Genomic DNA, 23,142 nt, shown 5'->3' on the forward strand with positions numbered 1-23,142 from the left:
TTGAAATGAATCAGAGCATTAGTGTTGGCTTGCTATTATAGGCTGTATTTTTCAAGGTACTATCCAAAGAGTTGGGTTCAGGAAAGAATTGGCTGATTTGTAAGCATAAATGAAAGGGAATCGATGGACTACAGAAATGTTTATTTGGTAAGCTGTTTTATAATCCTAAAGAGGAAAAGTTGGGTTCAAAAAATTGTTAGTTGAGTGAAGTATAGTAGCTCAGGGAAAAGATTAGATTAAGTGTCATCTTTCCTTAGCTGACCATTACCTAATTTATCCTGATTGTTTGTTGATATGGAAGATTACCCCATTCTCTGTGTTAAATTGCCAGAGAGGTATGGGGTGAGAAAGCAAAGTAATAAAGCTGATTTAAGAAATATATCTCAGAAAGAAAGTTGGAAGCATTTAGCAACTCATAGCAAATATATTGGAAGTCTATTAAGTCATTGAGGGAATTGTATTGCCAAAGAAACAGTAAATCCAGACTAAATCAGTCTTTGACTTTCTGTCTTAAGTAACTTTTGGGCCTGTAGCAGATGTTGTCATTGCACCGTCTATGTCCTGCTGCTTATTCTAGGATACAACAGACATGTGTCTATGTCTCTGCTCTGGTAGACTTTGCTGGCTACAGGACTACTTGGAGTTAGTGTCCCAGGAGTAACTTTAAACCAGCAAGGGACAGGAGATTTGGGATATATTAACACCTTGGCTTCTGCATCTCTCAGGGAAATCATTTTTCATATAGTCTTCTGGAGCATCTCCAGAGGTTTTGAACTCTAGCTTATCTAAGTGATAACCTAGTCACGAAGGCTCCCCTTACTGGCTTTCCTTCTTCACATGTATTACTTCTCTGCTGTTCATAGTGCTTCTTGAGATCAATTCCCAGATAAAGTTCTTGCACCTGAGTCTCTGTACAAGAGTCTGATTTTTAGGGAACACATACCAAGACAGGTCACTACTTTCCATGAACAGCAAATAGGGCTTCAAATGCTCTGCAGCCTCCAAGGAGGCCATGCTCTGAAACATCTCCATCAGATGTGACTCATGAGGATAATGGCCAAAAAGGCCATACAGAAGTATAGCCAGGAGCCATGGAGAACAAGTGACAGGGAATTTCTCCCAGAGAGTAGAATAAAAGCCAGGCAAAGAATTGCCTCCATGTATCTAGCAGAACTTCAGAAGTGAAACAGACCATTGCCTATTGTGTGACCCATATTCTTCCTCTTTCCAAATGGGAGTGTTTATTGCAGTTATCCTGCCTCTATTACACCACTGTATAGGGAACATGCATGTGGGGACAGAAAACTTGTCTCTTCAGTACATTTGTGGGAGGAACTAGGTTAGTCATATTCAGCATGGGGGGATAGGACTGTGCTTTTCCCAGAAATACAGGATTCTGAACTTGATGCAGTGACCAGAAGAGACTGTGGGAGGAACATTAAAATGAATAATTGATGATCAGAAGGGGGAATTGTATAAAAGACTGATTGTATGGTCATTCATCATGTTTCATTCTCCTGTGCTCAGAAGAAAAATACATTTGAAACCTTCCTTGCAGTTATTAAGGGGCCGTCAAATGTGGACACGAATGATGTCTGTAACTCCTAAGCCTGGCCACAGAATCTCCTGTATTATCATCCATGTCTTCTCTTCCCTTACCTTGGTGAAAATGGATGCCATCTGTGGAAGAGGGTGGCATAACAAAGATGAAAGGAACTATTATTACTGAGCCACTACTTGGAGGAGATCTGCCAGGGGAAGATCCCCTACCTTTTTGTACTGTGGTGTGAGCAGCAAATAAACCTTTAATTTTTTAAGCCGCTGACATTTTGGAATTGCTTGTTATAGAAGCTAGCATAACTCATGAAGATGCATAGAAACATATGTGTTAACATATTCATTCTTCTATTATATCAAGGGCCTGCTTAGAGCATCTTTTGATGGGTGGAGCTAGATCATGATGGGCATCGGTGAGCATTAGCAAGGGGGTGGCATTGCTTCGGAAAGGAACCAGAGAGTGCTGAAAAGAGGCCATACTTTTCTGCCTGGAAGTGAATCTTGGTTCTCAACTGGATTCTATAGTACTATATAAGCTATTTGAGGGTGTGTGTGCATGTAGGTGTACCCACAGTGTCTGTGTACATGAGGAGGACACAGGTGGTGCCGGCCCTACGTGGTGCAGTACAGCAGGCAGCCTCCTACTGTACAGCTCTCCTTGCAGTGACCCCTTCTTCTCCTTCCTTTCTGCTGCTACTGATCCTTTCTTGTTTCACATTCAAAGTTGAGCTATTTGTGCATCCATAATTCTAAGGATAGCCAGGGTTGCATTGATGAATTAGGCTGGCTAGGCAAGCTCTGCAAAAAGGGCAGAATTCACAAATAGGGAAAGATCATTCTGGGTCAAGGGTTGCTCTCATTCCCAGCTGGCTAACAGCTAATTCTTGCAAAAATATGCTTCTTTTTCCAGAAGCGTTTATATTTCATTTGCATTTCAATGGGAACTTCCAGAGGATCTCTAAAATTTCAAGAAAATCTTTTTTAGCCTCAAAATTTTTATTTTTAATAAGCAATACAGGGTAATGCAGTCACATGGTTCAAATAAAAATAATACACACTGAGAAGAATTTGTTTACATTCTGTATCACCTCCTTTACCTCCTCCATGTAACCACTTTTACTAGGATCTTATGTAAATGTAATCTTTAATGATTAAATTTCAAGCACCAACAGCTGATGGGGAAATAAAATTTTAAGACAGAGAATATTTTCTTCAAATGACAGACTATAAATGGCCATCTATTTCAGCAACTATTTATAAAATGGTCCTGAAATTTAGAAATAAACATTGAGAAACCATTGCAATTCTGCACTCCCCAACCAAAGAGCAATCATTTGATATGCATACTATCAGATGAAAATAGGTTATTGTAAAACTCTTAGTTGCTGAGAGAAACATCCAACTATTAACTCATAGCAGATTTTAATTCAGAGAGATTTAAATCTTTGTAACAAAGGTTTACACATTTATCTTAGCCCTTCTCAAATTTCCTATCCTTTTGCTGGTATGTAAGAACAAACACGCAACAGTGATTACATAGGTAATAATACCACAGCCCTGCTGTGTTTCACCAGTGTGAATGCAAGCAGCTGCACCAGACTTGCTCAGCTTCTTTCCTATAGATTTTCCTCTTACTTTTCTCTATGGCAACAGCCCCCAAAATTTTAGCTCCCCCCTCTTTTATTTAGAAAAATCAATTTGATTTGAATTATAAAACCCTGAATACATTTAGTCTTAGAGATGTATTTGATATTATCTTTCCTTTAAAGTTCATTTCTTGTGACAGTTTCATTCAAAATTATAAGTATTAAAAAATAAAAATGAAGTTCTGGATGTCAAATAGTAACCATGTGTTTGGGATTCTCAGAGGGGAGGTACGAATCTCAGGGCTTTTGAATCTATTCAACAGCAGATGTAAAGATCAAAAAGGGAAAATCAGAAGTATGAATATAGGGAAAATACTTTGAAGTAGAAGTGTTTTTTACCAGAGGAAACCAATTTCCCCAATTTAGTAACAGAAAGTTGGGCTGCATAACCCTGCGGAGTGAATGAGCTGACACTGAAACGTTTGTAAACAGACTAACAGATGGGAGAGTGTGCTGTGAGTCATCTGCCTTCTCATTCTCTTTTATTATACGAGGAGAATACAAAAACAAAAACAACAACAACAACAACAAAAACAGAGGTTGGGAAGATTACTTGGGACTACTTAGAATTCTGAGTGAAAGGACACCTGGGCCATTTTGAATAACTGACTATGTCTCTGTAAGCGTACAATCAATAAGTCAGCATTTCTAAAATTTGAAAATCTCTGCACTTCTTCATGTTTTAAGCGTATTATAAAAGTAGATTTATGAAATACTGTCATTTTGGACAATATAAAAAAATTAAATTTATTTGTAATTTGACCTTTATAACAATTGTCCAAAATGTTTAGCAGTTTTGTTATTGCCCTTATTTAATAAGTAATTATTACTATTTGGGGATCTTCAAATGTTGCTTGACCTAAGGAGCCCCAGGGAATCTTAGAGCAAGAGTATCATGTGGTTTTCAGAGCTCTTTGCTTTTCATGTTTTATTTTTTTAGGAGGTTTCAAGATCATCTGTTTCCTCTGGGTTCTCGTGAATGACTTTGTGGATGACTTTGCCTCTTTCTTTGGTATATGTGTTATGATGATCTCAATGAACAACATGTTGGACTCTGTGAATTTACTTCCATATGGAACAAGTTAGCAGCTATTTAATTTCTAAAAATGTTTCTGAAGTCTACAGTCCATTGTTATTTTTAGAGAGGCCTGTGCAGATCTTCACCAGACGGTTATTTCAGGGCTCCAGAGATTCTTCCTTTTCTTTATGAAACTCCTCCAGAAAACACACCACCTTAAAACTATACCGAGTTATTGTAAATATTAAAATCAAGTATTGATTCCTTGTCTTATTCACATTAAATCTTTTCTAATAGAAGTTAGTTTGTATTTAGCCAGGTGACAAACAGAACTTTTTTATTAAAAGATTCGCCTATAAGCTTCTTTGGTTTTATAATTAATGATTCATAATAATTTGTGAATTAATGTATTTGTAATTGACAAAAATGCATATGATAATTTTAGGAATCATGTGAGCCCTTAAACTTAAAAAAAAAAAAGCTACTTTAAATTCATCTGTTTTTAGCATGTAACTGAGTCTTAGAGACAATATTGAACCCATGGTCGTTTCTAGGTTTCCAACATCATGGTTGTTAGGTGATTTAATTTTTTTTTCTTCGTCTGTTAACTCAGAGTAACCCATTTGTTCAAGGGTTTGACACTTTTTAGTATTCAGCCTTCATCACTCCTTTGGAAAGATTCTTGTGGTTGAATGTTGAACACTCACAAAAGCTGAGAGGTATTTAAATGTGAAAATGATTTATTATAATTAGATTTACTCTTTTTAATCAAGGATGCAGAATACTATTTCTTGTTCTCAATGAAATTTAGGAGATGAAGTTGAGAAAATACAAAAGTAAATGCATCTGTTTCTGCCTATTTGAAAATCTGTATCTCTCTTGAATTGTTCTTATTTGATAATATTCTCATTACATGATTACTTAGTTGTAGCTGTAAGAGAATATTTGAATTACAAAAATGCCAGTCTGGTGGCATTAGAGAAATATACTGTGGGCGAAGCTTATCTCTGGCTGGCAACTTAAGGTAAAACAATTATGAAAAAAGGAAATGCCATGAGAAAGGAAGTGGGAGAGGAAAATGATTCATGTCAGGAATTATAATTTGGCTCCCAATAAGTTTGGAGTCACAGGGACCTTAATAATTTTACACACAGAACCTGTTTAGTAGGCATTACAGGCAAAATCCTAAGATGCAAGTTCTTTTTTTTTTTCTTTTTAAAGCTGATAGGGATTCAATGATTTTTTTTTCTTAAAACATTAATTTTAAAATAAAATGAATTTGTCAGTCTCGGGAACCTGTCTTTCTCTCTCTAGATGAAAAATAATTTTGTTTTGATTTATGCATTTAATATTTCACACTGGAAATGTAAAACTACAGCAGTTATTTTATAGTGACTGAGATCAGGAAATATAGGGGTAATTCATTATATTTATTATTTTTCTTTATAAAACTATAAATCACTGTTATTGGAAATTAAATGTCTGGTCTACTGTGAGGGCATTTTGAGGTATAACAGTACTTTCCATAAGGCTTTCCAGGATCTGACAGAAACCTGAATTATTCATAAGAGTCTTGGATTTTTCCTTCAGCTTAATCAAATTAATAAAACAATTTCAATTCTAAAAGCTATTAATACTCTGTGGAAGAGAGCAAAAGCATGCATTTATCTTCAGTTTTTCTTTTGAATTTTGTATACTTCACGGAATCAACAAAACCAAAAAAGTAAATGTTTTAAAAAAGGTGGAATACTAGGTCTGATCATTGTTACTTTGCTAGTATAATACAATAGTGTTATAATTTTTGTTCTTCCATTGTCATTGTACTTCAAAGGAAGACTATTACTTGTGTCCCTTGAAGGGTTTTTTGAACTCCTTTTTAAGGAAAAAAGTAAAATAAAATTATATAGAAGCATTTTAGTTTTTAGGAGTAATTACTATTCCACATCCAAAACGTTTGAAGTCCCTAAAATGGACCCATAATATGAGTGAAATGGAATCATAACATGTGATAAAGCAAATATAAACAGCTGTATAAAACACATATCAAAAGGAACAAAGATATTATGTCACTGGGTACAGTAGATAAGCAAATTATTTAGTTGGCCACTGAACTGGATTGACTTGAAATTTTTGGCATCTACAGCAAACGGGAAATATGTTGGTTACACAATCTTCATTGTCTAACCTGAAAGCAATTATATGTGTTAGCAGAGAAAAACTTATTTCAGGATGTAAATTCAAAGAGAAATTTTTTTATGTGGATTCTTGAACAAGGGACTTTTAATAATAAAGTAGACAGTGTCTTAAATACCAGCTTTGTTTTATAGAAAGATCGTTCAAATAGACCCTTTTTGAATCAGTCCTCTTTGAAGGTTGAGGATATGATATTAAACCATAACTCAGTGAAGGCAGCTCTAGGGGTGCTTGGATAATAAAGTGTAAGTATTCCACTTGTTGAAGATATGGCTTAATATAGGAATAGAACTGGGAGAATCCAGAAGAAGGAAGTGGTTTCAATATTCCTGGACAGTCTCTCTCAAATTCTAGATGCTTTAAGCAGGCCTGGATTATTGTCAACTTCGGGATACTATTCTGAACTAGAAACTGATAGATGGGAATGAGGCATAATTGTTCTGTTATGAAAGCTTAACTTGTATTCTCATCATCCAGAAAGTATTACCTTTTAGCAGAGTCATGGGCAGCTGTAATGCTTGGAGAGAGGACCAGTCTTTTCTCCACATCTTCCTATTGTCTAGCTATTGCAACCATAGAGCATGCTGGTTTTGAATTAGCCAGAGAAATGTTTATGCTACCTGTGGAAAGTAAAAATGCATTTTGATAGCCCTGCCAGGAAGTGTTAGCTGCAAAATACACATGCCATACCTAAATCTGTTGAATAGTATTATTTTAAAATGTCCATTTAAATGTTAGCGGAAGACTACCAGATGTTACCAATTTTGATGGAAATGAGATCAAGTGACCTCTTTGAATTTACGAACTGATGAGTCCAATGCTCAAGACCTTTATTTGTTTTATTGTCAGAGAATATTCAACAGTTTGGCCACTGTAAAGAAGGATATTTGGCATTCTGTTTGCTATACCAAGAGGGAATACAGCTTGTTTCTCGAATAGTTGTACCATATGTTGTAGTTGTGGGTTGGTTTGATACGTGTCCTACAGTCTGAAGGGGGATGGGTGATCAATAGGGAGGCTGGGTTAAGACATTGCAAGTTGAAAACTGAATAATAGTGCTGGAAATCAACTTGCAGCTTAGAGTTTATAAAGCATGTCTAAGAAGTCAAGAAGTTGAAATTCAGAATATAAGGAGCATCCATTTGTAAAAGTTGGCAATTCTGAAGGACTTCGACTTTCAATTTGGCAGGATAAGAACAGAGTAAGAATAGACTGAGAGGCCGAGAGGGTGGGCTCATGCCTGTAATCCCAGCAATTTGGAAGACTGAGGCAGGTGGATCACCTGAGGTCAGGAGTTTGAGACTAGCCTGGCCAACATGGCAAAAATCCATCTCTACTAAAAATACAAAAATTAGCTGTATTTTTAGCGTGTGGTGGCATGTGCCCAGCAACTTGGGAGGCCGAGGCAGGAGAATTGCTTGAACCCAGGAGGTGGAGGTTGCAGTGAGGCGAGATCGTGCCATTGCATGCCAGCCTGGGTGACAGAGCAAAACTGACTCAACAACAACAACAATAAGAAAAAAAAAAAAAAAAAAAAAGAAAAGAAGGAGAAGAAAGAACTGAGAATAGTTTGGGGACAGAAGTGGAGTCCTTTAGGAATGTATCAAGTCCTTTGTCTTGGATACTGTCATTGGCTTCCATCTGGGGAGGTCCATCAATTGTACAAAATATAGAGACAGTTGTGTGAATTTAAATAAAGATTTATGCTTCTATTAATTCTGTCAAAAGTCAAGTTATAAATAACCATGTCTTCCTATCTTTATTGTTTTCTCTGTGCCTGATTTCAAAGATTCTCGCTGAAATCTTATTATATATGTTTCTATAAAACATGAAATTTATGTATTATATAAACATTTATATTTATTTTATATATTTATATACAATATACTGAAAAAATTTTGAATGTGGAAATGAGAGAAGGAAAGAGAAGAAAAGAGGAATGTGTTAGTTTCTTAGAGCTGCCATAACAAAGTACTTCAAGGTGGACGGCTTTAAACAGTAGAAATTTGTTCTTTCACAGTTCTGAAGGCTGGAAGTTCGAAATCAAGGTAATGGCAGAGCCATGCTCCTTCCTCCCTTCCTCCCCTCCCTCCCTTCCTTCCTTCCCTCCTTTCTCCTCCTCCTCCTCCTCTCCTCTCCTCTCCTTTCCCTTCTTTCTCTTTCTGCCTTCCTTTTCTTTTCTCTTTTTCTTTCTGACAGGGTCTCACTCTGTTACTCAGGCCGGAGTGCAGTGTTGCCATCACAGACCACTGTAGCCTTGACTTCCTGCGCTCAAGCGATCCTCCCACCTCAGCCTCCTGATTAGCTAAGACCATAGGCACGCACCACCACACCTGGCTAATTATCATTTTTTTATTTTTTGTAGAGATGGGTGTCACTATGTTGCTCAGGTTGGTCTCAAATTCCTGGACTCAAGCAATCCTCCCAACCTGGCCTCCCAAAGAGCTAGGATTACAGATGTGAGGTGTGAGTCACTACACTCAGCCCCATGCTCATTTTGAAGCTTTTAGGGGAAGGTCCTTTCTTGCCTCTTCTAGCTTCTTGTAAGCCCCAAGTGCTCCTGGGTTTGTGGCAGCATAATCCAGTCTCTGCCTCAGTCATCACATGGTCATCTTCCTTCTTTGTGTCTCTCCTCCTTTTTATAAAGACAGGAGTTAGATTAGATTAAGGACGCTTGCTACTCCAGTCTGACCTCATCTTAATCTAACTAAATGCATCTGCAACTGTTCTATTTTCCAGATACAGTAACATTCTGAGATACTGGGGATTAGGACTTCCATACATCTTTTGGGGAGACACAATGAAACCCATAACAGGGAGGTATTTTGTTTTGCTTATTTGTTTATTTTGGGAGAGGATATCAATCTTTATAGAATCAAGAGTCAAGTTAAGCCAGACTTTTGTTTTCCCAGATAAAAACAGTCAAGACTAGCTTTATTTCTCTATTACTTGTTATTTGAAAAGGCAATGTAGAGGTTAGTTGAGGAATTGTGGGATGCACTTTCCATCTTGACCTTTTCATTGCGTTGTAACCTTCTCTTATTCTCACCTGATTGTAGAGTCAGACTCAGGAGCAATAATGTTGAAAGTCAAAGTACATTTAAAGAGGAAGGAAACAATTTCCATAGAGGCAATGGTATCAATTTAAGGAGTGAAAATACAATAAATTATAATATTAATAGATCATTAATGCTGATGTCCCCCAGATAGCCCAGAGGCTGCCATTTAGTGTTATGAAGTTACAGAGGATGAGTTTGACCAGCTATTTTTATCAAAGTTTCAAACATTTATCTCTATAGAAATAGCCCATGGGAAAGCAATTTTCTGATCTAAATTTCCTTTGCGTGGAAGGAGATGTGGATTCACCATTCATTAGTTTAATGACCTTGGATAAATAAGCCCATTAATCTTTGAATTTTTCTGCATTTATAAAGTACAAATAAGAGTAACTTAACCATTAATTTAATAGGGCATTTTTAATATGAAAGCCATTTGTACACTGTGATGTTATATACACAAATATAAGAATTTATTTCTGGACAATATCTTCCTGGAGCCTTTAAGAGACACTACAGCATAGCAGTTATTGGCATGGGTTCGGAGTCAGACTGATTCTTGAATCTCAGCTGAAATCGTAGCCCTATCACCTACTAAGATGTGACCTTGACCTCTGCATGCTTCTGTTTCCTTACCCGTAAAGTAAGGATAATAGTATTTACTTCCTATGCTGTTAAGAGAATTATACAAGTTAATAAACATGAAGCAGTTGGGATAGTGTCTGGCACATAGTAAACACTCAATAAATGTAAACTGAGGTTGTTATGATGATTACCATAAAGTCTGCCATCTAGGTCACCCCAATGAATGTTTGAAATATATAATATTTAGAAAAGGATGAAATTAGTTCCAGACATACAGGATGTGAATTTATATATGCAGCATAACTATAGTTATACATACACACACACACGCACACAGAGTACATATAGGTAGATGTACAAGTTTGTAGATTTGTAGGTAAGGGGCATGGAAGAAGGAACCTGAAGAGGTTCATATAGGGTTGGATCAGGATGAGCATGATAGTGATGAGTAGGAGCCTGAGAAAAGCCCAAAAATGTTTAATATAATCACTGTGGTAAGGGATTAAGGGGTTAAAGCACAAATAAATGATTGCTTTAAAAATTACAGGAATATTGTGGGCTGAGATGGAAAGCCCCTAGTTTATTATAGAACCAGTCATTTCGTGCTGAAACCCACTAATTGGCTTCAAGCACTACTCTTGGCATTTTTACAAATTAGGAAATTGAGGCTTAGGTTAACTGGAGAGTACAATGGGAGAAGGAATAACCAGCTGGTCACATGGTGATTGTGATCCCAAGGCCTTCAGCTTTAAAGACAATTTTAGGGTTTTAAGAGATATTTTTTGAAGATTCACACTTAATTTGTGAATCTTACTAGTTTCTGATTAGCCAGAAATATAGAGTGGTTTAAACAGACTGCGTCAGTAGGACACTTCTTATTGCAAGTGGGACAGAACCAACTGGAACCAGTTTAAGAAGGGAAAAATGACTGACTTGAGCTCAAATCATGCCAGCAGTTTCTCTCCGTCTCCCAGCTCTGCCTCTTCAATGCTGCCTCCTTTTTCAGTCCTGGTGGTGGCAAAGGACTGCACTAACTCCAGGGTCTCAAGCCTCTGAGGATAAAGGCAATAAGAAATAGTGAGCTCTATCAAGTACCTCCCACATCAGATCTAAAATTCACTGATTTAGCACTTTTGCTCCCATCCCACCCTTGTACCAATCCTTGTGGCCAGGGAAGGATGATGGGCTGATTGGCTTAAAAGTGGTTTAGAGATTGAGGGAAGGGTACAAGTCCAAATGAAATTTGAGAATGGTTGCTTGAAGAGGGAAGGCTGGATGTTGGCAAGACAAATACCAAAAACCTATGCAAAGTTAATGCATCTTGTACAATTGCCTAAAATACCTTTGCCATGATTCTATGTTGAGCTAATTACAAGTAAGTTGTATGGAATGGAAGGATAGATTTTATTCTTGGCAGGTGCTAGGAGATGATATGCCTTGACTTAAGACAACTATATTCTTTCTTAATTTTCAGGTATTTAAGCTTGAGATAGATGGCTTTATGTTTATTTGGATGAGGCAATGATTATGATATGGCCACCTTTATTATTTTTTGTTTCAAAATTTTGATTCACGTTAGTCACAAAATGGAAAGGCTAATTTAGATGAGCTTCTATGAATGCTTCTTGTCTAAAAAGCAACTGGTTTGCTAATTGTAATTTTCATTTAAATATAATATATTGAAACATTTAAAATCATTTTTCAAGTCATTTAGACATTAAAATTGGCTTTGATTTTTTACCATGTTTTTATTTTAAAAGTTGTGCTATAGTGTTAAAGTAATAAGAGGCAGATATTTAAATTAAATTAAAAACTGGGCTTGACTACTAAAAAAGGAATAATTACAATTTAAATAAAAACAAAAACTGTAGAGATATATTTTTATGGCTGCAATCCTTATGGAAACTGACTTTAGTGACTATAGACTTTTTAAATTATAATTTTAAAAGTAACTACACCACGTTTACATAAAATATAATGAATGCAAAGAAAGCGTATATGGTGCCAAATTTTCTACACTATTCAAAAACAAATTGGGTTTTACTCTATTCCTTTTCCTCAGAGATAAAAATACCCTTAATGTAAAAGTATTAGATAGCAGATAAACTGTCTTAAAAATTCTTAAAATTAGGTTAATGTAAATGGCTTTTCCCAGTTCTTCTTTTGCAAGGGAAAAAAAACCACAGCAATATTTGGGAGCAAAAAAAAATTATCTGAAGAAACCACAGAGCTAAATATTGCATTGATGTATGGAACATTTCCAGCAAACGTGTTCAAATCCACCATGAGAATGAGTTAATAGTACAACAATTTACTTTCTGTTCCAATGGATCTCAATGTTTCCCTGTATTTTTATATGTTTGTTTATATGAGTTATAAGATAACCACTTAAGGCCAGTTGTAAAGTTGTAAGGTTTAAGGATTTCACAAATCAAGAGATATCTTTGACTTTTATCAAAAATTTTGTTACTGATTATTTTCAATGGGTGTGTGGATGTTTATAAAAACTCCTTCAGAGAAAGGAATGTTTTTTTATGTGCTATGCAAGGTGGATGCTGTGCTGCTCAATGTTCAAGAATAATAATCACGAGTATGCCTAATACAATGCCCTTATTACTAAATTGTTGGCCAACAAACTAACATTCACTGGCAAACTACCCTCTATTGTACTATAACCTGGTGTCTGCATGAGGACAACAGTCTGGTTCAGGGCTGCCCAGACCAGACCAGACTGAGGTGGGTGGTGTTTTCCTAACAGAGCTGGTTTGGCCCAGGCGGCTACTCCAACAACATTGTATTATGGGAATCAGTCTGTTCTCTCACAGTGAGGGGAATTTTCTAGCCAATACAGTTTATTGTTCTCGTGTAAACGGCCCAAGTATTAGAAGGGGAGAACTGACATAACTTTATATGAAACCAGCTCCTCCCTGTTTCTGCTGGACTCACCCAGTTCAGAATGCGGTTGGCTAAATTATAGAGGGTTTGGGAGAAAGGGCAATGCAGACAGGGATATCAGTATGGCTCTAAGTGTTGTTGAATTACAGAGTTACTTCTGTACGGGTTGATAAATAGCCAGAGTCCTGAGTAACCTTCCCCACCAACAGCCCCTGGCCATTGTGGCTCCTTCCCTGACCTCTAACCCTCTCTAAGGTCAGCAACTCAAGGGGTAATTCCTGGCAGAGACTCAAGTCTTTGCTCCTGGACCATAGATAGCATCTGCTCTGATTGGCCCGTGGCTGTATGCTTCTGGTTCTGGAGTTTTTTGAATATCACCCTGACAAAGAGCTAGTGAAATGTCATTTCAGCACATTAGTTGAAGATCAAAACCCCAAATCCTCAGGACAATGACAGCAGTCAAAACAGAAAAAAGGGACCTCCGTCCCCCCTCCCCTGCTCCCCGCATGAAACCAGGTGGCCTTCAGATCCCCATGCTTCCTTAAGAACAGTTTTGGTGTTGAACGTGATGCAGTTTATCCTTCCTCATTTCTTCCCTCCTCCACTTTTGGAACTGGTTCTGTTTATATTCCTTCATAGGATTTATAGTAATTGCTCTAAAGTTCCATGGTGGAGCATTTCTGCTAATGAGCATATTCAGGAAATGTGTGGGTACAATGATAACAACCCACCCACTTTTAAGCTTATTTTAGAAGATGTAAACATGAGAAAATGAAAATCAATTAATGAGCAAATTAAGGAAAATGCTAAATATCCTGGGTTACGAATTTCCTTTTTTTTTTCTTTCACCTAGAATCTTTGGAAAAAGTTGTGTCTCTAGTGATAGAAAATTCTCTAGTGCCTTCTTATTGCTCTGAGAATGAAATAGATATCTCTTGTTAGGATCTGCAATGTTCTCCATGATCTGGCCATGGGTCACATCAGAGAACAGGCCAGTGTCCTCTCTGATCTGATGTCACGCTGTCCTTCCCCTTTCTCTCTGCTTCCAGCACACTGGCCTTCCATAGATAGTCTGAGCTGATTCCTTACCTCAAGGCCTTTTGCACTTGCTGTTCCGACTGTTCCAAATAACTTTTCTCCCTAGTTTCTTCTGTCATTCAGTTCTTATTGCCTTAGAGAGACGTTTCCTGATTGTTCTATATAATAGTGCCCTCCCTGCAGGCACTCTGGGTGATCCGTAGTGCGCTAGGCACTACCCCAACTTATTTTATTGTTTATAGTCAGTCTCTTTCCTCCAAAATGTGAGTTAGGTGAGCAAGGAACATTTTCTGGCTTATTACTGTTGTAGCTCAGTGCTTAAAACGAGAAGCCAGAGAAGCAGCACATTGTAGCAGCAGCACTGGAGAGGAGCAGCGTCCAGAGCTCAACAACCCGGGTTCTCCGTCCTGCCACCTGCATGACCTGGGGAAACCACAACGTCCGTGTCGTAGGGGGTCTTGTGAATAGTAAATGAGCTAACACATATAAAATTCACATAGAATAGGCTGGCACATGAGAAGCACTACATAAATATTTGGTATTTTGATTTTTCTATTTTTTTCATTAGAATATAAGCTCCAAGAGGTCAGCATTTCACTGTTTTGTTTACCGACCAGTCCTTAGTACCTGGAACTGTATTGGGCTCATTTTTGGAATGCAAAAACTAATATTGATTAAAATGTTAAAAGTGAGGTTCTTTAAAAAAATTATATGAATGACAGAAATTAGTCAACTTTTCTACTTTATTATTCCCCCCACGTTGCTAAGCACATAACATCATGGTTAAATATTGAGTTTAATTATGCCTGGAATTGTCCAGTTCTGATCACCATAGTCTAAGCAAATTGGTTCTATTTGTTGATTGATCATAATGCTCTTTCTTCCTAAACCTGGCTGAATCTTAGAAATCCTTCTCAACCAGTGTTGCAGGATGATAATACCAATCAGGGTATGCATGCAAGGAAAAACCTGTCACTCTTCTAAGATCCAGGGAATGTACTGGTTCTCAGATGAATGTATGAAATTTCTTTCTTTTCTGTGTTCATCTGGAGACGTATCTGTTCCTACTTTCCACTGACCACTCAGAAGTGAGGAGGATGGCGGAAACAAGAAATGTTTTTCTGATTTCTTCTGATACCATGGGTCTTAGTTTTATCTTTTAGGGGGGTAAGGTTTGTTCAGAGCACAGATAAGAGGACTATGAGAAATTATTAAATCTTACTGCTTTAATTAAATATTCTTCACCTGACTAATAGCAGCAGAGAGGTGTGAACTTGCATTCCCTTTAAACTCCTTAGGTGTTAACATTATGTAAATATGAAAATTAAGCACTAGTGGTTTCTCTTATTTTTTAAAAAATAGAACAAAATAAATGATGTCTATATGGCAAATTTCAGAGATACTGAGAAGATTATCAAAAACATTCACAGGAGAAAGCTTTAATTATTTGAAAATCTTAATGCTCTTTACAGTTTAGTGAGATTTTTTCATGTTTAATGTTGAAGTTGCAGTCACCTCTATTTTTCTGTTTTTGATCCAGGTATCATTGAAATTGGTTGGTTGGAACTTGGCACTAATGAGACTGTAGTTAGGGGTTCAGTCCCTTGTCTTCCTGTCACAGTCAGATAAATGCAGAGAAGACTCTTCTGCAATACCTGACTCTGCTGTGGCTCTAGTTTTCTGTCCCATACTCATGTTCACTTGTTTACAAGGTAGGGGATTGAGTCTTGCATTCTATTCAACAGTATTTATTAAACTTCTGTTACTATTATTTCTTAACTCTAAGACATCATTGATGATAGGAGGCACCATCACTTCAATATTAGGAATAGAATAAACATTATGAATTTAAAAACCCATGGGTTATAATATGTATATAAACTTGAAAATGTATGAAAAAAATGTGAAAAAAATATGTGAAAAAATGTGTTTGTCTTAGAATTTGGAAAATACGGTTTGTAATATAATACCTTACCACTATAAGTAAACAACTCAGAAACATTATTTTGTACCTTTGATGTTGACATCTTTTTAATCTTTATTGAGACATCATTGACAAATGCAAATTGTATATATTTAAGATATACAAAGTGATGTTTTGATAAATGTGCATGTTGTAAAATGATTAAATCAAGCTATTTAACATATCCATTACCACACTTATTTTTATAAGGTGAGAATATTAAGATCTACTCTCAGCAAGTTTCAAATATACAATACAGTATTATTAACTATAGTCAGCACACTGTACATTAGGTCTCCAGAATTTATCCTGTGTGACTGCAAGGTACTACCCTTTGTCCTTATCTTTCTATTTTCCCCATGCCCCCGACTCTGGCCACCATGACCAGGTGCTGCCTACCTGAGTGTGGATTTTTCAGGTTTCACATGCTAGTGAAATCATGCGGTATTTGTATTTTGGAGCCTGGCTTTTTTCACTTAGCATAATGTCCCCCAGGTTCATCCATGCTGTGGCAAATGATAGGACTTCCTTTTTTTAAAGACTAAATAATATTCCATTATGCATGCATGTCCACGTGTGAGTATGTGTGCACCACACCTTTTTTATATGTCAACAAACACTTTGGTGGATTTCGTATCTCAGCTACTGTGAATAATGTTGCAATGAGTATGGGAGTGCAGATGTCTCTTGGGAATACTGATCTCATTTTCCCTGGATATAAATCCAGAAGTGAGTTTGCTGAATGATACAGTAGTTTATTTTTAATTTTTTGAGGAAGCTTCATACAGTTTTCCATAAGGGCTATATACATTTCCATCCTCACCAACACTTGTTATCTTTTGTCTTTTTGGTAATAGTTATTCTGACATGTGTGAGGTTAGAATGTGATTTTGATTTGCATTTCCTTGGTGATTGGTGATATTAAGCATATTTTTACCTTCAATTTAATGCATATTTTATTAGATTTATATGAGACTAAATTGCTTTATGTACTGAAATATTATTCATTTATATATTTATATTTTTATAGCATTTTTACTAATATATTTCTATATTTACTACATAAGATATATATTTATATTATTTATTTATATCATTTATATATTCATTCAACAAGTATCTACTGAGCACCAAGTACTGTCTAGGTGTGGTAAAAATATTCAACAGCAAGAAGTCAGATAAGGTCCTCATTTTCATGTACCAGTAAGGGAGAAACAGGAAATATAAAATTAAAATAAATGATAGTGATAAAGGTCACAAAAATAGAACAGGGCAATCTGTTCATGAAGGCCTCAGAAGATGAGTAGTGTATCTTCGAGTTGGTCAGGAAAACTTCTGAGAAGGCTACAGGTGAGCTAAGACTCTGGTGATGAGATGCAGCAAGCAACATGAAACCATGGGAGCAGAATGTTCCAGGAAAGGGGAACAGAGAAGCATGGCACTATGGCTCATGCCTGTAATCTCAGCATTTTGGGAGGCTGAGGCAGGAGAATCACTTGAGCCCAGGAATTTGAAAACAGCATGAGCAATGTAGTGAGACCCTATCTCTACAAAAAATAGATAAATAAATAAAATAAAATGAAAAATAAAAACTCCAGTGTCTGAAGTCCCAGCTTCTCAGGAGGCTGATATGGGAGGATTGCCTGAGGCCATGAGGTCAAGGCTGCAATGAGCTATGATTGCAGCATTGCACCCCAGCCTGGGTGACAGTGAGATTCTGTCTAAAATAACAACTAAAAAAAAAAATAAAAAGAGGGAACAAACAGAGCAGGAGTCCCTAAGTAGAAACAAAATTGGCTTATTTGCACAATAACTACAATAACAACTAAAGCCAAAGTGTCTGGAGGTAGAGAGTGAAGAAGAGGTGACATGCCATGAGCTCAGTAGGGGAGGAAGGATGGAGATTGTAAGGGCCTTCTGGGCTATGGTAAGGAGTTTTTATTTTATTCTGTGATCAATGGGAAGCATTCGAGACTAAGCAGGATCATAATGCATTTTGCTTTACATTGAATAATTTTTTTTTCTGATTGTTACGTGTGTGTCCTGAAGGTGGCATGAATGGTGGTAGGAAGACCAGTTAGGAGGTTATTGCAGGATAGAAGGACTTGCCAAGTGTGGCTTGCCACGGTGAGAGCAGTGATGATGGGCAGTGGGGAGATTCAGGTTATATTTTGGAGAAAGAGGTGCCAGAACTTGCTGATGGATTGTTTTTGGAGTGGGGAAAAGAGAAATGATCAAATAGAGTTTTGACTTCATCAACAAGGCAAATGGTGATGCTGCTTTCTGAGATTGGGGAAGAATCACTTTGTTGGCAGAGGGGAAAGAAGTCAAGACTTCTGTTTTCACTGTGATAGCTTTGAGAAAATCCTATGACACATTTAAACAGAGATCTCAGTAGTGACAGAAACAAGATAAGGCAAGCTGATAACATGAAATTGTTAGTTTTAGGTCACTTTTGAGAATATGAGATATTTAAAAGGAAGAAACAGGTTTATTGAGACTCAGAATTACCTAGCAAGTGGATTCTGGAAAACTACCATATCTGGTCTTTCAATTCTTATCTTTAATAATAGTTCATTCAGGAATATCATTCTCCATTGATAGAGCATTATATAGTAAGAGACATTTTAAAGATAGATTTTAAGAAATTTTTGTAACATACCAGTAGGAACTTATAGAGAAAAAGATTTCTTTCTGTAATAATAGCATTTGAACTACAGTGCTGTCTGCAGACCAAAGGGTATTCCAGGCACTGAATCCAAGATAGCTAAAGAATGATGGACACAAATTTAAATAGATTCTACATTGGCAAATATTTGCAAGAGTACATGATGCACGTAAGTCATTTCTAAAACATATCAGGCAGAAGAATATACCATATTCTTTTGAGCTTATGCAAGTGTATTATATTTGTTTGTATGTAAGTAGATTTAGACGTACTTAGAAATAATAATAACAAGGCTCAGTAATCCAATCTTGTTAACAATACCAAAAGCATGAAGTATTCAAATCATGCAAATGGGACTTTTATTTATGCACTTTTATTTGGAGAAAAAGGTGCCAGAACTTGCTGATGGATTGTTTTTGGAGTGGGGAAAAGAGAAATTATCGAACAGAGTTTTGACTTCATCAACCAGGCGAATGAATGGTGATGCTACTTTTCTGAGATTGGGGAAGAATCACTTTGTTGGCAGAGGGCAAGAGAAGTCAAGCCTTCTGTTTTCACTGTGATAGCTTTGAGAAAATCCTATGACACATTTAAACAGAGATCTCAGTAGTGATAGAAACAAGATAAAGCAAGCTGTGTAATAGATTCAAGAGTGCAAAATTACAAAAGAAGCCAGTTGTAATCATTTGGGTTCCATGGAAAGCAGAGTTTGCAGTTGAGATTTGTGTTCAGGTGGTTTATTGGGAGTGGACTTACAGAATGACATTTTTAATGGAAAGAGGGAAGGAAGCCAGATTTCATAGAGCAAATGTTAAGCTCCAATGTAGTTGCAACAGAGCCCTCAGCCAATCCCCTGTGGAGCTCTCAAGCTGGGATGGCCTTTTTGAGATGTCTTGAATTGAGGTAAGGGGTCTGGGATTTTGTAAGCCCTCTCTGACTAGTGATTTAATGTGGGTATAATTTTGGGCAAAATAGCTTCTTGCAGCTGAGGGTCATCCTTAGGCTGTCATCAGAAAACACACCCACCAGCTGGTAAGCGAGTACCTTAGTCCTGAGAGGGGGTGTTGCTCAGATCCACTGCCTTGTATAATAACTTCATTCGATCTGAAGATGACTCCTTCAGGATCCCAACTACTACAGCAAGGTTTGTAGGAGGAACTACGGCCCCCACCATGGCTCTTGTTCTCAGCGCTGCAACTGATAACTCATTATTTCCCTCCTCTACTATCCCTTCTAGATTCCCCTTAGCCTCAACTGGCACCTCTTTTGGTCTAGGAGGCTTACCTGGTAGGATCACTCACAGCCTACCCCTAAGGGATCACCATGCTCTTCTTAGGTCCTAGCTGGTACACTTGTCCATTTATTTTAAATGAAGGTCTACTTAAGGAAAATGATGCTTTTCCTTACAAGCTGGTCACTTGGCTCAATGAGCCCAAAGTGATTGTGCAGTAGTTTGACTCTTTCTATCTCCTTTCATGGACACATTCTACTTTAGTTAGTTGCAAGTAAGATGAATTGCTACCAGCAACAGAGACCAACACTGAGCTCCTGGTATGGCACCATCTCTTGAGAAGACAAAATATTCTTTAGTGGCAAGTCTATTAGGCTGGACTTCTAATATCCCGGAGTCAACTCTATTATGTTACCTCTTCCGGTATGGAAGGGGTCCAGTGAAATTGACATGTCACCTTGTGATGTTTTATGTGCATAAGAGATATGCCACAGGGGACTTGGTTTTGGTCATTGTTGCTGCCAGATTGTCCATTCATGAGCAGAATAGCTATCTAAGCTTTAGTGAGTGAAGAGCTGTCCTGTTTGGCCCAACATATCCTCCCTCCATCCTTGCCAATGTGGCTACTCTTTTCATGCACATATTATTCCAACATTGGGGTGGCTGATGACTTAGGCTTTGTAATGTCCTCTGTCCAAGTCATCTGGTCTACTTTGTTAATTAGTACCTATTCTTGGGTGGTGGATGATCTCTAGTGGGCATTAACAGATGATACAAAGATCTTCAGACTTTGTGCCCAGTCCCATATTCACACATCTCTTTGCCTTATTATCCCTGATCTTTCAATCTTTCTCCTTCCAAGCTCCTGACCAACAAACTAAGCCATTTTTCACTGCCTATAATAGGGCTCAGGCCAATTATTTTTCTTTTTCTTTTTTTTTTTTTTTCAGACGGAGTCTCACTCTGTCACCCAGGCTGGAGTGCAGTGGCGCGATCTCAGCTCACTGCAAGCTCCACCTCCCGAGTTCATGCCATTCTCCTGCCTCAGCCTCCTGAGTAGCTGGGACTACAGGCGCCCGCCACCACGCCCGGCTAATTTTTTGTATTTTTAGTAGAGACGTGGTTTCACCATGTTAGCCAGGATGGTCTCGATCTCCTTTATGATCCACCTGACTTGGCCACCCAAAGTGCTGGGATTACAGGCGTGAGCCACCACGCCCGGCTGGCAAATTATTTTTCTACTTTGAGTGGATGACTAGGAGCACCACCTGAAGCTCCTTTGGGAGGATTTCCTCACTGATGTTTTTCAGAGCTACCCTAAAAGTATGGCAGTAGCTCATTTTTGTTTTGCATTTTCATATCAGTCTAAACCATCCAAGATTTTCTCCTTCATCAGTGGGTCATAAGGGTACACTCCATCCTCCATGCAGCCATAGGGCTGGTGCGACAGTAGTAGATGATCTCTAAGGAGGTAGGGAAGGCAGGGTTGGGTAGAGGGAGCACTTGAAATGTGATTTAGTTGTAACAGAGCCTTCAGCACACCCCATAGGGAGCTATGTAGCTAGTATGGATCTTTAGAGATGTCTCAAAATGAAGTCAGAGGGCTGGGCCTCTGAATTCCTGACTGGACCAGTCCAGTCACTGGGTGTGGGATGCCTCTGGGGAGTGGAGGTAACCTTGGGTGAGGCAGTTTCCTCACGTTCAAGGCAATTCCTGACGTGGAGCTAAGCTGTGAGTTCAGTAAGCAACCACCCATGTAGCTAGGGGAGCTAGTGCCTAAGTCTTGAGTGCTGGGTCCTGGCACACCGAAGATCCATTACACCAACTCCAAATCATGTAAATTTTCCCAGGAAAATTCACCATCTGAAAAAATAAGACACACACCCACACACACAAAACTGGATTGGTTGAAGCCAACATAATATACAAACAAGTAGCATTTTGAATTTGGGGGATTGAGCATTCTGATAATCCCAATAATTGGGCATCTTATGAGTAGTTGTTGAGATTTGAATGCAGGAATGAAGGAGCAGAGTGTTGGGACTGAAATGAAATGTATTATCACATCCATGTCTGTCTGAAACCTGATCCATGCGCCTTGATTTGTGAACTCAGTGAAAGGTACTAAGAAGAGGCATCATCATGTATGCAGTCACCTGACGTAAAAGCCTGGTTATCATCCATGACTCTTCTCTTGTTTTCATATTAGAGTCCATCCTCGCATCCTGCAGATGGTCACTCTGTGCTTTCTCTTGAATTCTGCACTCCTCTTCATATCTGTTGCCTTAGTTCAGGCTCTACTCACTTTTTACCTGCATCATAAAAATAGCCTCCCGCTTTGTTTCCCTCCCTTCCAACTCACAGCTTCCTTGGGCTTTTGTACACTGTACTAAACTTGAGCCAGAATGATTTTTCTAGAGTGTAAATCTGATGACATTAGTCCCCTATTTAGAACTGATGAATGGCTATTGCTCTCCTCATAAAATCCAGTCCTTTAAACCTGAATACAGACCTTTTCCTGACCCAGTCCCTGCCTGTCCCACTGAACACTCTCTTATCACTCCTGCCTGGGCCCCAACCTTTTTTTTGAAGCCTTATGAACCTGGTGTTTCATTCACATGTAGTACTGTCTCTGCCTTTTGGTCTATACATTGGTTGTGGCCTTTGCTTGAAACTTTCTTGTGGTAGGCAGGACAATGCTCTTCCCTTCTCCCAAGATGTCTGTGTGCTAATTCCTGAAACATGTGAATATGTTACCTTAAATGGCAAAAGTGACTTTACAGTTTTGATTAAGCTAAGGGTCTCGAGATGGAGAGATTATCCTGGATTATCTAGATGGACCCAGTGTAACCACAGGGTCCTTATAGGAGGAAGGGTCAGAGTCAGAGAAGGTGATGCGATGTCACTGCTAGAAGTGATGGTCAGAGTGATGTCACTGCTAGAAGTGATGGTCAGAGTGATGTCACTGCTAGAAGTGATGGTCAGAGTGATGTCACTGCTAGAAGTGATGGTCAGAGCGATGTGGCTGCTAGAAGTGATAGTCAGAGTGATGTCACCGCTAGAAGTGATGGTCAGAGCGATGTGGCTGCTAGAAGTGATAGTCAGAGTGATGTCACCACTAGAAGTGATGGTCAGAGTGATGTCACCACTAGAAGTGATGGTCAGAGCGATGTCGTCGCTAGAAGTGATGGTCAGAGTGATGTCACTGCTAGAAGTGATGGTCAGAGTGATGTCACCACTAGAAGTGATGGTCAGAGTGATGTCACTGCTAGAAGTGATGTTCAGAGTGATG

This window comes from Macaca nemestrina, chromosome 6, assembly GCF_043159975.1.
Source record: "Macaca nemestrina isolate mMacNem1 chromosome 6, mMacNem.hap1, whole genome shotgun sequence".
In the NCBI taxonomy this organism is placed as follows: domain Eukaryota; kingdom Metazoa; phylum Chordata; class Mammalia; order Primates; family Cercopithecidae; genus Macaca; species Macaca nemestrina.